Source organism: Trichosurus vulpecula, chromosome 7 (assembly GCF_011100635.1).
Source record: "Trichosurus vulpecula isolate mTriVul1 chromosome 7, mTriVul1.pri, whole genome shotgun sequence".
NCBI lineage: Eukaryota > Metazoa > Chordata > Mammalia > Diprotodontia > Phalangeridae > Trichosurus > Trichosurus vulpecula.
Window position 1 is genome coordinate 250,339,460 of NC_050579.1, and position 11,465 is coordinate 250,350,924.

Sequence of the window (11,465 nt, forward strand, 5' to 3'; positions counted from 1 at the left end):
GAATGCTTTTTGAGCTCGAGAACATATCATATTCCCTTTTGAGGTTTCAGATGTGGGTATATTGTCAATGCTGTCCTCTTCTGAATTTGTATTTTGATCTTCTCTGTCCCCATAATATGATTCAATGGTCTTTTTTACTTTTCTAACTTGTTTCTTCATGGTGGTTGCCTTTTTCCTGGCTTTTTAAGTGGACCTCTGCTTCTGGGGAACAGGGGGCTCTGTCCAAAGCTTCTTGTGTTGGGAGCTAGGGACCTGGTTACTGGCTTTGTGTGCTGTGGCCTCTGGTTTTGTCAGCTCGGAGCTATATAGTGCTGCAGCTCACCTAGTGCTGAGCTAAAGCTGGCTGGTGTGTGCCAAGGATCAAAGCCCAGTGAAGTCTTTCTGAGTTTCCCCAGGGGTCACAGTGTAAGGTGTGGGGGAGGGGTGGCCTGGCTGCTGAAAGTCCCCTCTTCCCCTAGGGTTGCACTATATAGCACGGGTGGTCTCAGCCATTGGTCTGCACTGGTGTCTGCCAATTCCCCTGGCTGTGCAAAGGCATGCCTGGGGTCCTGGTGTTGGTGCTTGCCAGCTCCACTCCCCTGGGGCTCAGGAACTCCCACTGGTCTGCTAAGGTGAGGTTGGCTGGGATGACTCCTTTCCTGTACTGGTCTCCTTCTGTCACTGCAAGAGGGGGTCTCCCTAGGTTCCACCTTCACCACCCCGCACTTCTGGCTCCTCTATTCCAGGGTTCCTCCTAGGGCAGTATTCTCTGGGTTATTCAGGGGAGGGACGAGAGCACTTACAGTTTAATCCAGGCTTTGAACTGTGTCCAGGTTTTACATAATAAATCTCCGTAATAAAAAGATTTGTTCTGTAAAACTTGGACTCAATCAAAAGGCTGCACCCAGGGATCTAGAGATCCACATGTGGCCTTGAGGCTGCAGGTTCCCCACCCCTGGATTGTCATTTTGAGGTCTGTGGGACATAGTCATGGATTTTGTGGTAATGAGGAATCCAAACACCAAACACTCCAAGGTCTTTGGATTTGTCCCCTATGTCATAATGGAAAAGCTAGATCCAGTCACAAATGCCAGTTCCCACAAAGCTGATAGCAGAGTTGTTGAACCAAAAAAAGCTATTTCTAGAGAGAATCCTCAAAGACCAAATGCCCCCACTTGATGGTGAAAAATATCTTTGTGGGTGGTATTATTGAATACCACATAAGAGACTCCTTTGAACACTAGTGATTGAAATCATGACTGACTAATGCAGTGACAAGAAGAGGGCCTTTGTTTTTGTGACTTTTGATGACCATGACTCTCTGGATAAAAATACCACATCATGTATGCCACAATTGTGAAATACAAAAAGTCTTGTCTAAGCAAGAAAAGGCTGGGGTTTCCTCTAGTCAAAGAGGTCAAAGTAACTCTGGGCATTTTAGCAGCAGCCAGGGAGGTAGCTTTGGTGGAAATAACTTTGGCCGTGGTGGAAACCTCAGTGGTTGTGATGGTTTTGGTGGCAGTTGGGGTGGTGGAGGATATTGTGAAAATGCAGATGGCTACAATGGGTTTGGCAGTGATGGAAGCCACTTTGGGGGTGGCAGAAGCTATAACAATTCTAGCAATTACAACATTTTCAAACTTTGGTTTCAGGAAGGAAGGAAGAAGTTCTGGACCTTATGGTGGGAAGCCATATTTTGCCAAACTATATAACACAGGGGGCTTATGGTGGTTCTATTAGTAGCATTAGTTATGGTAGTAGCAGAAAATTTTAATTACTGTCAGGAATAAAATGTAGCAGAAGAGAAGGGTAAGAGCAGTAGTAATAATAGTAATTAATAATAATAATTATTAATAACAATAGTTGTTACTGTTGCTGTTGTGGCATTTGCGGTTGTGTCCAACTCTCCATGACCCCATTTGGAGTTTTCTTGCAAAGATATTGGAGGGGTTTGCCATTTCCTTCTTCAGCTCATTTTACAGATGAGGAAGCTGAAGCAAACAGGGTCAAGGGACTCGCCCAGGGTCACCCAATTAGAAGGTGTCACATTTGAACTCATGAAGATGAGTCTTTCTGACTCCAGGTCCAGCCCCGTACCCACTGTGCCACCTAACTACACTACATAGCAACAACAGCTAACATTTATACAGTCCTTCCTCGGTGTCAGGGACTATTCTAAATACTTTATAATTATTATTTATCTTCACAACAACCCTGGGAAGTGGGTGCTATTATTATCCCCATTTTACAGATGAGGAAACTGAGGAAAAAAGAGGTTAAGTAATTTGCCCAGGATCACATAGCTAGGGCATGTCTGAGGCTGGATTTGAACTCAAATCTTCCCAGTTCAAGGCCCAGTCCTTTATCCACTGTGTCCCCTAGCTTCCAAGAAGTCACAGGGAAGCTACGGGTTACAACAGGCTTTTGAATTCAGCTAAGCCCAGGGATGGTAGGGCCCAGTTGCTATAAGAAAACTTTTTTAAACAATACTTTCTGTTTATGAACCAAAAAACCTGCTAGGACTGTGTTTGTGGCTAATTGTATAACAGGTTGTTTTAGCTTCTGTTCTGTGCAAAGTGTAAAGCATGCCAACATAGGATTTTAATGTAGCTTTTTTTCATCCATGCTGTTGATTGCTAAATGTAATAGCCTGATCATGATGCTAAATAAATGCGTCTTAAAAAAACAGAGCTTAATCTTTTGCAGGGAGTCTCATATCCTTGGAAGAAGCCAATCCCCTGCTTGGAATTGGATACCTCAAAGGAAAGACAGAGGTTACCGTAGAAGCAGAGGATGGTGAGAAGGAGGTCTGCAAGGGGAGAGAAGCCTTGGGGGTTACTTGAAAGAAAACTAGACCTGGAATTAAAAGGCAAAGATTCCATTCTGAACGGTCACCTCCTAGAAAATTCGACTCCAAAGCCAGTGCCCTACTCGCTGAACAATCCTATCTTCTGGTTACTCGGTCTGGACCTGTTATAGCCCAGGATACTGAAAGAACTGTTGAATGTGACTTCTGAACAACTGACAGCAGTCTTCAGGCCTGGAAGAGTGAGGAATTAAGGTGAAGAATGGGAAGTAATGTTGGAAGGGTGGGTTGGAGACCAGTTCTAGAGAGTCTTAAAAGTCAGGCTGAGTTCTTTGCGTTTTATCTTTTAGGCAATTAGGGGCCACTGAAGGCTAGGGGATGGTGGAGCGGGGCGGGGGGGCAGGGAAGGAAGGATGGCATAAGTATTCCCGTTCATTAGGAATATTAGCAAAGCTTCCCATCTCGGAAGGGTAGGCTCTCTAGAACTATGAAAAATAACTGAAAAGAAAATTATGGGATAAAAATCTTCCAGGGAAGAGCTACCATCTCTAAAGCAAAAGCATAGTGTCTTTAATGAAGACTAATGAATGTGTACTACTAAGGGCGGAGCTGTCCAGTAGTGAGCTCCCAATCTCTGGGAGCATTCAAGCAAAGGTTGGCTGGTCACTCGCCTGTCAGGGATACCAAGGTTGGCCTACTGAGGAAACACAGTAGTAAAACTCACAGCAGTCGCTGTTGTTCATCCTTTGGTTTCAAAGAGCACCAAGGACATCATGGGGTGATGTCTTAACTTGTGCACAAACTGAATTTGAGGGAGGCAGGCAGAGCTGAGCAAAGTCATCAGCCTCACTTTCTCTTCCAGTCATCAAATTAAACCTATAATTAAAGTAGAATGAAAAGATCTTAATGGTGTGGCCAAAATAACTAGGCCACTAACTTAAGCTTAAATTGGAAAATCAAGATTAATTGCCTATGTGGTAACTTGACTAGAACACACTAGAATATCCGAGTAATTTTATAGTTATGAAGGCTTTCTGTTTAATAATTTACAATTCTTTGGGTCCCTATGATTTGCAACTTCTTTGTCTCTTCCTCTTCTTCTTCCTCAAATCTGGGAGGCAATATGTTAATGATTTGTCACGATTTAACACTATAAATGGAATCATGAATTGATTTTGCCTAGCATTTTGCCCCCATTTACAACTTCTAATAGGATGTATAGTGGGATATAACACAGTGGAGTTTTTACAAAGAGGAATAGTCACTTCAAAAGGTACTATTACAATTATACAAACTTACTCTCCCCAACACAGGAGGCTTAATCCTCCTCCCCCCATACCACCTTGGTCTGTGGGGACAGGAAAGGGATTAGGTTCACATTTAGCTCAGTTCCCTCAGAGCACAGTCCCAGGTCCATGTTCAAACCCCTTCCTTGGGACTAAGTCCCAGGCACCCTGGTTTCTCAGGGCTTCTATGCTAGCCTGGCTGGCTGCTGTACCACCCCTGCTTGTTACGCTGGCTCCAGGCTCCAAGGTCACCAAAGCTCAAACACTCCCAAGTTCATTTCTTAGAGCCCAAATAAAACTGGGTGGGCACAGCAGCTAGGAGCACAGGGGAAGGACGATGGAAAATTGAACAAACACCTTGAGCGTATAAAGATCTAGTATAACGTATAAAAATCTAGTCAAGGAGGCTGTCCCAACCCTTGTGGTAGGGAACACAGAGAACTCCACATTTGGCTAACTAGGCTTGCACAAAAGCCAGGTTACAGAGATAACCACTTAATATTCTCAAGAATCCTCTTATAAAGGTATTTTAAGAATGAACAAACCTAGACTTCCTCTTTAGTATAGATTTTGGGAAATTATAAGGACTCTGTCAGTCAAAAGTCCTTCTTGCATTTGCTTGATGTATTAATATATGTGGTTTTATGTTTTAATAAAACTGAACCTAAAACACAATATGAAGAAACCCACCCCCCTTTTTTCCTCTCTTGATCACTAAAAGACTCTGGAGCCCTTTGCAGTTTTAAGAGTTACTCATTTTATGAGGCACCTGTTATAGGGATGAGAGACAAAAAGTTTCATCCATATCCCCTTCTCTCCAATCACACAGTCTCCACCCTGGTCCAGGGCCTCATCACCTCTACCTTGGACCATTGTGATAGCCTAGCGATCAATCTCTCTCCAAGTCTTTCCCCACTCTATTCCATCTCCACCAAAGCGATTTCCCTAAATCACAAGCCTTATCATGCCACCCCCACCTCCTCACACTCCATGCCCTCACACCTCAAGCACTCCATCAGCTCACTATTATCTCAAGGGTCAAATATAAACTCCTCTGTTTGGCATTTAAAGCTCTTCATTACCTGGTCAGTCCTTGCTTTTCTAGTCTTCTTACATTTTACTCCCCTCCACCCACTTTAGTATCCAGCAACACTGACATTCTTGCTAATTCTCCTTCAAGACTCTCTATATCTTGTCTCCAAGCCTTGGTGCTGGCTGGCTCCAGGACTGGAAGGCTTTGCCAACCTCCTTGTTGCTCTGGCTTCCTTTCAAGATTCAGCTCAAATGCAACCTTCACCAGGGGGCCTTCCTTTCCCCGCACCTCCCCCCTCCCTCAGCTGCTAGTGTCTTTCCTTCTCATTTAACCTTCCATCTACTTTGTATATAAAGGAACTTGCCCCTACCCCGTCCCCACCTCTCTCCTCCTTGCCCAAATGCAAGAGTGAGGTGGGAGGGAGGTTTGGGGGGAGGGAAGGCAGTGGGGGGAGATGGGTACAATCAGGTCAAAAGGCAAAGAAATATTTTTTAACTCTCCTGGCAAATCTCTACTTTGTATATAAAGGTTCCTGGGTATAGATAATCTTTGTATTGATATTATATAGATATTGGAGTCAGGAAGGCTCATCTCCCTGAGTCCAAATCTGGCCTCAGATACTTACTAGCTGTGTGACCTTGGGCAAGTCACTTAACCCTGTTTGCCTCAGTTTCCTCATCTGTAAAATGATCTGGAGAAGGAAATGGCAAACCACTCCGGTATCTTTGCCAAGAAAACTCCAGATGGAGTCATGAACAGTCAGATACAACTAAGCAACAACTCTCTGTATATGTTTTCTATGTAGTTAGTTATTTGTATACTGTCTCCCTCATTAGAATGTGAGATGCTCAAGGGCAGGGACAAGTCTTCTTTTTTTTGGTTTTGTTTCGTTTTTGTTTTTTGTATCCTCAGCACTGCACACAGTGCCTGGCACATGATACAAGTGCTAGTTGGCTGATGGACAGACTGGCTGCACGTAGCTTGTTGAGCTGTAAAGAACCGTCTTTACTGTCCAACATCTCCAGTTAGACTATTCCTAAAAGGAAATTAAATCGATGCATACTTGCTGCTCACATTCCGAAAGACTGGCACCATGCTGGTTTTTGTGATGGAAATCAGGAATGTAGGTTCCTGTGCTTGCCTTTGATGAGGAACTGGCAGTCTCAGTGGTCACAAGCTCTTCTTATCTTTCCTAACCAATTTCTTCCTTTGAATGATGAGCACTATCCCCAGAAGGCCCACTCCAGGTCAAGGTTCTTCTGTCAAAGCTAGAATCTTAGCTTCTTCTCACTCTTTTCTGCTTTCCCAATTTCCTGTCTACATCTGACACAGATCTGATGACATGGACTGGAGTAAAGGGATCATACAATTCATACTCCTCCTTATATTTAGGCTCTCCTGACATGACTCACACTTCTGAATGTTTTGACAAAGAAACACTGCCTGTAAATTTAGAGTCAGGTCAGCAGGAATTGAATAGCTAGGTGGCACAGTGGGTAGAGCACTGGGCCTACCGTAGGAAGACTCACCTTCCTGAGTTCAAATCTGGCCTAGCTGTGTGACCCTGGGCAAGTCACTTAACCATTGCTCGCCTCAGTTTCCTCATCTCTAAAGTGACCTGGAGGAGGAAACAGCAAACTACTCTAGTATCTTTGCCAAGAAAACTCCAAATAGGGTCACAAAGAGTCAGATATGACTGAAAACGACTGAACAAAAGGGGTAGAAGTTAATTTCAGGAGCACCTAGAGACAGAAAAACTAAGCCACAGGAGAAACTCTATTCGATTTCTCCCTGAACAAAGTTTTTGGGAGGGGTTCGTACTTGGGGACCCAGTTTCAGCTCTGCCAGGAGAATTTTTAAAATAGATCTTTGCCTTTTGGCCTAATAATACCCTTCTTCCCCAACTGCCTTCCCCACCCCAAACCTCTTCCCCCTCTCTCATTCTTGCATTTAGTAAGGAGGAGAGAGATGGGAACAGGGTGGGAGAAGATTCCTGGGTAAAGGGCAGAGGAAAAATGTGACTGCTAGCTTTAAGTGATTTGGAGGCCTTGGTTGGGAGCCAGAAGACTTGAGTTCTGATCCCTGGTTCTGCTCCTTGTTAGAGTGAGCATGTGTAAGGCACTTACTCTGTGTAGGCCTCAGGTTCCTCATCTGTAAAATGAGGGAGGGTTGGATTAGATTATCTATAATCTTGTGATGCTGGGGCTCCAAATCTACTGTACCAGATTGCCTGAGTAAACATAAAAATTTACATTAACCAGTTCTAACAAAATTAAACATATCAATTTAAATTATTTAAAATAAAAACCAAAAAACAATGGTTCTGATACTATAAAGACCAGTGATCTATGGCCTTGGCCATCAATCTATGCCTGACCTAACACCTCTCAGACCTGGCATGCACATAGTACTTGGCCTTGATTAGAAGGCTAGCTGCTAGAAGCTACTTCTTCCAATGCTGAACTCCTCCATTAAAACAAGAGAATAGGTTCCTATACCCTCCTCTTTCTGTCCTCTTCATTGGTCTCTTATTAAAATGGGTCTTCTTAATTCAAGAAGGAGGTGACATATAGTCTCTTTTCTTTCGGCCACCACCACCACCACCACTACCATTATAGACCATTTATTAAACTCCTACTATGTGCCAGGCACTGGGCTAAATACTATGGATACAAAGAAAGGCAAAAAATTAATAGCTAGCATTTAAATAGTGCTTTAAGGTTTACAATGCACTTTACTAATATCTCACTTTATCCTCATAACAATCCTAAGGGGAAGGTGCTATTTTTACATGTGAGAAAACTAAGGCAATGAGCGGTTGTGACTTACCCAGGGTCACACAGCTCAATTTGAACTCAGGTGTCCCTGAATCCAGGCCCAGCACTCTATTCATTATACCACCTAATCACCTGAAATAGTCCGCAGATTACAAAAACAGTCTCTTCCCTGGAGAAGCTCCTAATCTAGTGGAGTTGGGGGTGGGGAGAAAGTGTGTAAACAACCCTGTGCACACCAGATATATACAGGAGAAACTGGTAATAATCTTAGAATAAAATCATTAAGGAAAATTGGGAAAGGCTTAACAAAAAAGTGGGATTTTATTTAAGACTTGTAGGAAGCCAGAAGACAGAGATGAGAGGGGAGAGAGAACTCCAGTAATGAAAGACAGCCACTGAAAATGCAGAGAGTTGGGAGGTGGAAAATCTTCTGCAAGGGACATAAAGAGGCCACAGTTACTGGATCTTCAAGTACATAGAGGGGAGAGTAAAGCATGAGAAGACTGGAAAGGTAGATAGGGGCCAGGTTATGAACATCTTTAAAAGTCAAACAGAGGATTTTATATTTGACCCTGGAAGGGATAGTGTTAAGCCACTGGAGGTGTCTGGGGTGGTGTGACACGATCAGATCTGTGCTTTAGGACGGCTGAGCAGACAATGGACTAGAATGGGGGAGGGGAAACCTTGAGCCGTGCTGGCCACTTGGACAACAGACCTCAACCATCCTTCCTCAAACTTTCCGCTAGCCAGCTGTCCACAGAAGCATCAGCTGGCACTAAATATGTGAAATTCTTGGGGGATGAAATGACCACAGACTCAGGAGTCTCCTCATTGGGTCCCATAGGTAAATAATAAACATCTTCTAGAGATACCTAGGTGGTGGAATGGATAGAATACTGGATCTGAAAGACCTGAGTTCAAAGCCTGCTTCAGACATTTACTAGCTGTGTGACCCTGGGCAAGTCAAACCACTGTCTGCCTCAGTTTCCTCATAGGTACAATGGGGATGATAATAGCACCTACTCCTCAGTGTTGTTGCAAGGTCAAAATGAGATATTTGTTAAGCGCTTTGCAGACCTTGTAGTGCTACATAAATGCTAGCTATTGTTACTAGGCACGCACTTTGTGCTGGATACTGTACTAAGTTGTAGAGACACAAATAGAAGCAAAAAGAGACACAATCCCTACCCTTGAGGACCCCACATTCTAATGGGGGAAAACAACACGTAAAAGGCAGGGTAGGTAACTTACCCTCTTATTGCCTTAGCTTCCTCATATGTAAAAAAAAATGTAATGATAGCACTCACCCCTCAGGGTTACTGTGAGATTAAGAGGAGACCATATTTGTAAAGGGCATCGCAAACCTTGTTGTCACTGTTTGTCCTCCGTTCTTGAAGATGCCCATGACATCAGGGAGGTGATGCCATGACAGGAGAGTGAACTGGATTTAAGTGAGGCAGGGCTGTGCAAAGTCACCGGCCTCACTCTCTCCTCTGTAGCCATCTGGGTCCATCGGCAAGATAAAGATCAGGATGACCGGAGATGGCCCCCTGCAAACTTTATACACTATGTGAGAAGCACCCTTACAGAGCCTGGTGGCAAAATACTTAGAGACAGAAGCAAAGCCAGGAGGGGAAGGGTCAGTCTGTGCCCATCCCCAAAATGGAAGTCCCCAAAAGAACTTAACAATGGGAGAGGAGGGCCGGCCTGGCAGGAGGCTATCATAGCCCAGGTACTAAGGCAAGTTCCAAGTAAGAGGGCAGGTGGGTCATGGAGGTAAAGTCCTTAGAATCAGCAGCTTAGAGGGCAGTAGGAGAAACTGCCACACGCTCCACCTCTTAGCCATTATTAGATCAAGATACTTCATCTGCCACCTGGGTGCATTTTCTCTACTGTCCCCTATGCCTGGAATGCCCTTCCTCCTTACCCCTAACTCCTGGCTTCCTTCAAGACTCAGACTAGTTCACCTTCCGCAGGAGGCCTTTCCCAGCCTCCCTTACTGCTGGGGCCTCTTCTTTGAGATTACCTCCCATTTACAGTGTCTATAGCTTGTTTGTTCACAGTTGTTTGCATGTTGTCTCCCCGATTAAAAAGAGAGCTTCTTAATGATTGCACGAGAAACTGCAAATCTATTTTGTACAACTTGCTATTCCTCTTAAATATATAATAAAGTTTAAAAAAATTAAAAAGCAAAAAAAAAATAAAAAACAAAAAATAAATATATAATAAAGTTATCTTGTAACTTAACAAAAAGAAAGGGAGCTTCTTGAGGGCAGGGACCTTGTTTTTGTCCGCCCTCCCTTTTTTTGGTATCTCCAGTGATTAGCATCATGTCTATCACACAATAAGCGCAATAAATACTTGTTGACGGATCAGTGCACTTGCTCCCCAACAACACGGTGAGGTATTGTATCACAAATATTCTTGTCCTTCATTTTACAGGAAGGGAAGCTGAGAGTTGATGTGACTTGTCCATCTGCTGACTTCTGTCTGGTGTTCTTTCCACACTCTTCAAGGTTTTTCAAGAAAACAGTGTCAATCCTTTGTCTTTGTCCCCTTTTTTTTCACTGTTCCCCTCTACTTTGATCTGGAACCTCTTTTTACTTCCTTGGGTCTGCTCTCTCCTCTTCTGTCAGGGGTTAGATGGTCAGGCCCAGTGAAAAAGAGATGGGGATTGTGATATAGCCCAGCCAATCTGCCCTGGTGGGGATGAATGCCTCTATCCTCAGGATAACAGTTACCTGGTACAGAGATCTCTTATAAATTCCAGCTCAGTAACAAATTGTTCGTGCCAACTTAATTATAACTATCATGGAGATTCATTCTGGGACCAACCTGATCCTGGGAAATGACAAGCCTTAGGGCACAGGTCTCATTTTTCTAATTCCAAGATTATAATTGAGGGCGATTTCACACCACTTCTCAAAGGGTTTGAAACTTCAGATCTGTGAGACTGGTATAAATAAGGTTTTCCAAACACCTGGAAATCTCTAACAAGGCTCATCTAGAGCTCAAAGAGGGATCACAGGACTAAAAGCTTCAAAGGACGCCTCCACCTTTCAAAGGAGGAAGTGAAGAGATTGAGAAGTGAAGTAATTGGCTCTGAGAGAGACCAGGAACTTACTCAAAGTGTGCTCTCCATAGATCCAGAGCTGGTGGGGACCCTGGAGGCCATCTAGTCCAACCTTCTTACTTTAGAGGTAGGGAAAGTGAGGCCCAGAGTGGTGAAGTGCCTTGCTTAGGCAATGAGTGGCAGAGCTGGGGTTCAAACCCTTCCTGGAGCAGTGGGAAGATCCCTGGGTTGGGAGCCACAGGACTTGAGTTCTGATACCTGGTTCTGCTCCTTGTTAGAGTGAGCATGTGTAAGGCACTTACTCTGTGTAGGCCTCAGGTTCCTCATCTGTAAAATGAGGGAGGGTTGGATTAGATTATCTATAATCCTATGATGCTGGGGCTCCAAATCTACTGTACCAGATTGCCTGAGTAAACATAAAAATTTACATTAACCAGTTCTAACAAAATTAAACATATCAATTTAAATTATTTAAAATAAAAACCAAAAAACAATGGTTCTGATACTATAA

At 43.7% G+C, this 11,465-nt stretch overlaps 1 pseudogene; it reads left to right on the plus strand.

The window, feature by feature from the left end:
* The first annotated feature begins 969 nt into the window (after positions 1–969).
* On the plus strand, positions 970–1,753 carry LOC118857889 (annotated as a pseudogene).
* Positions 1,754–11,465: the final 9,712 nt, after the last annotated feature.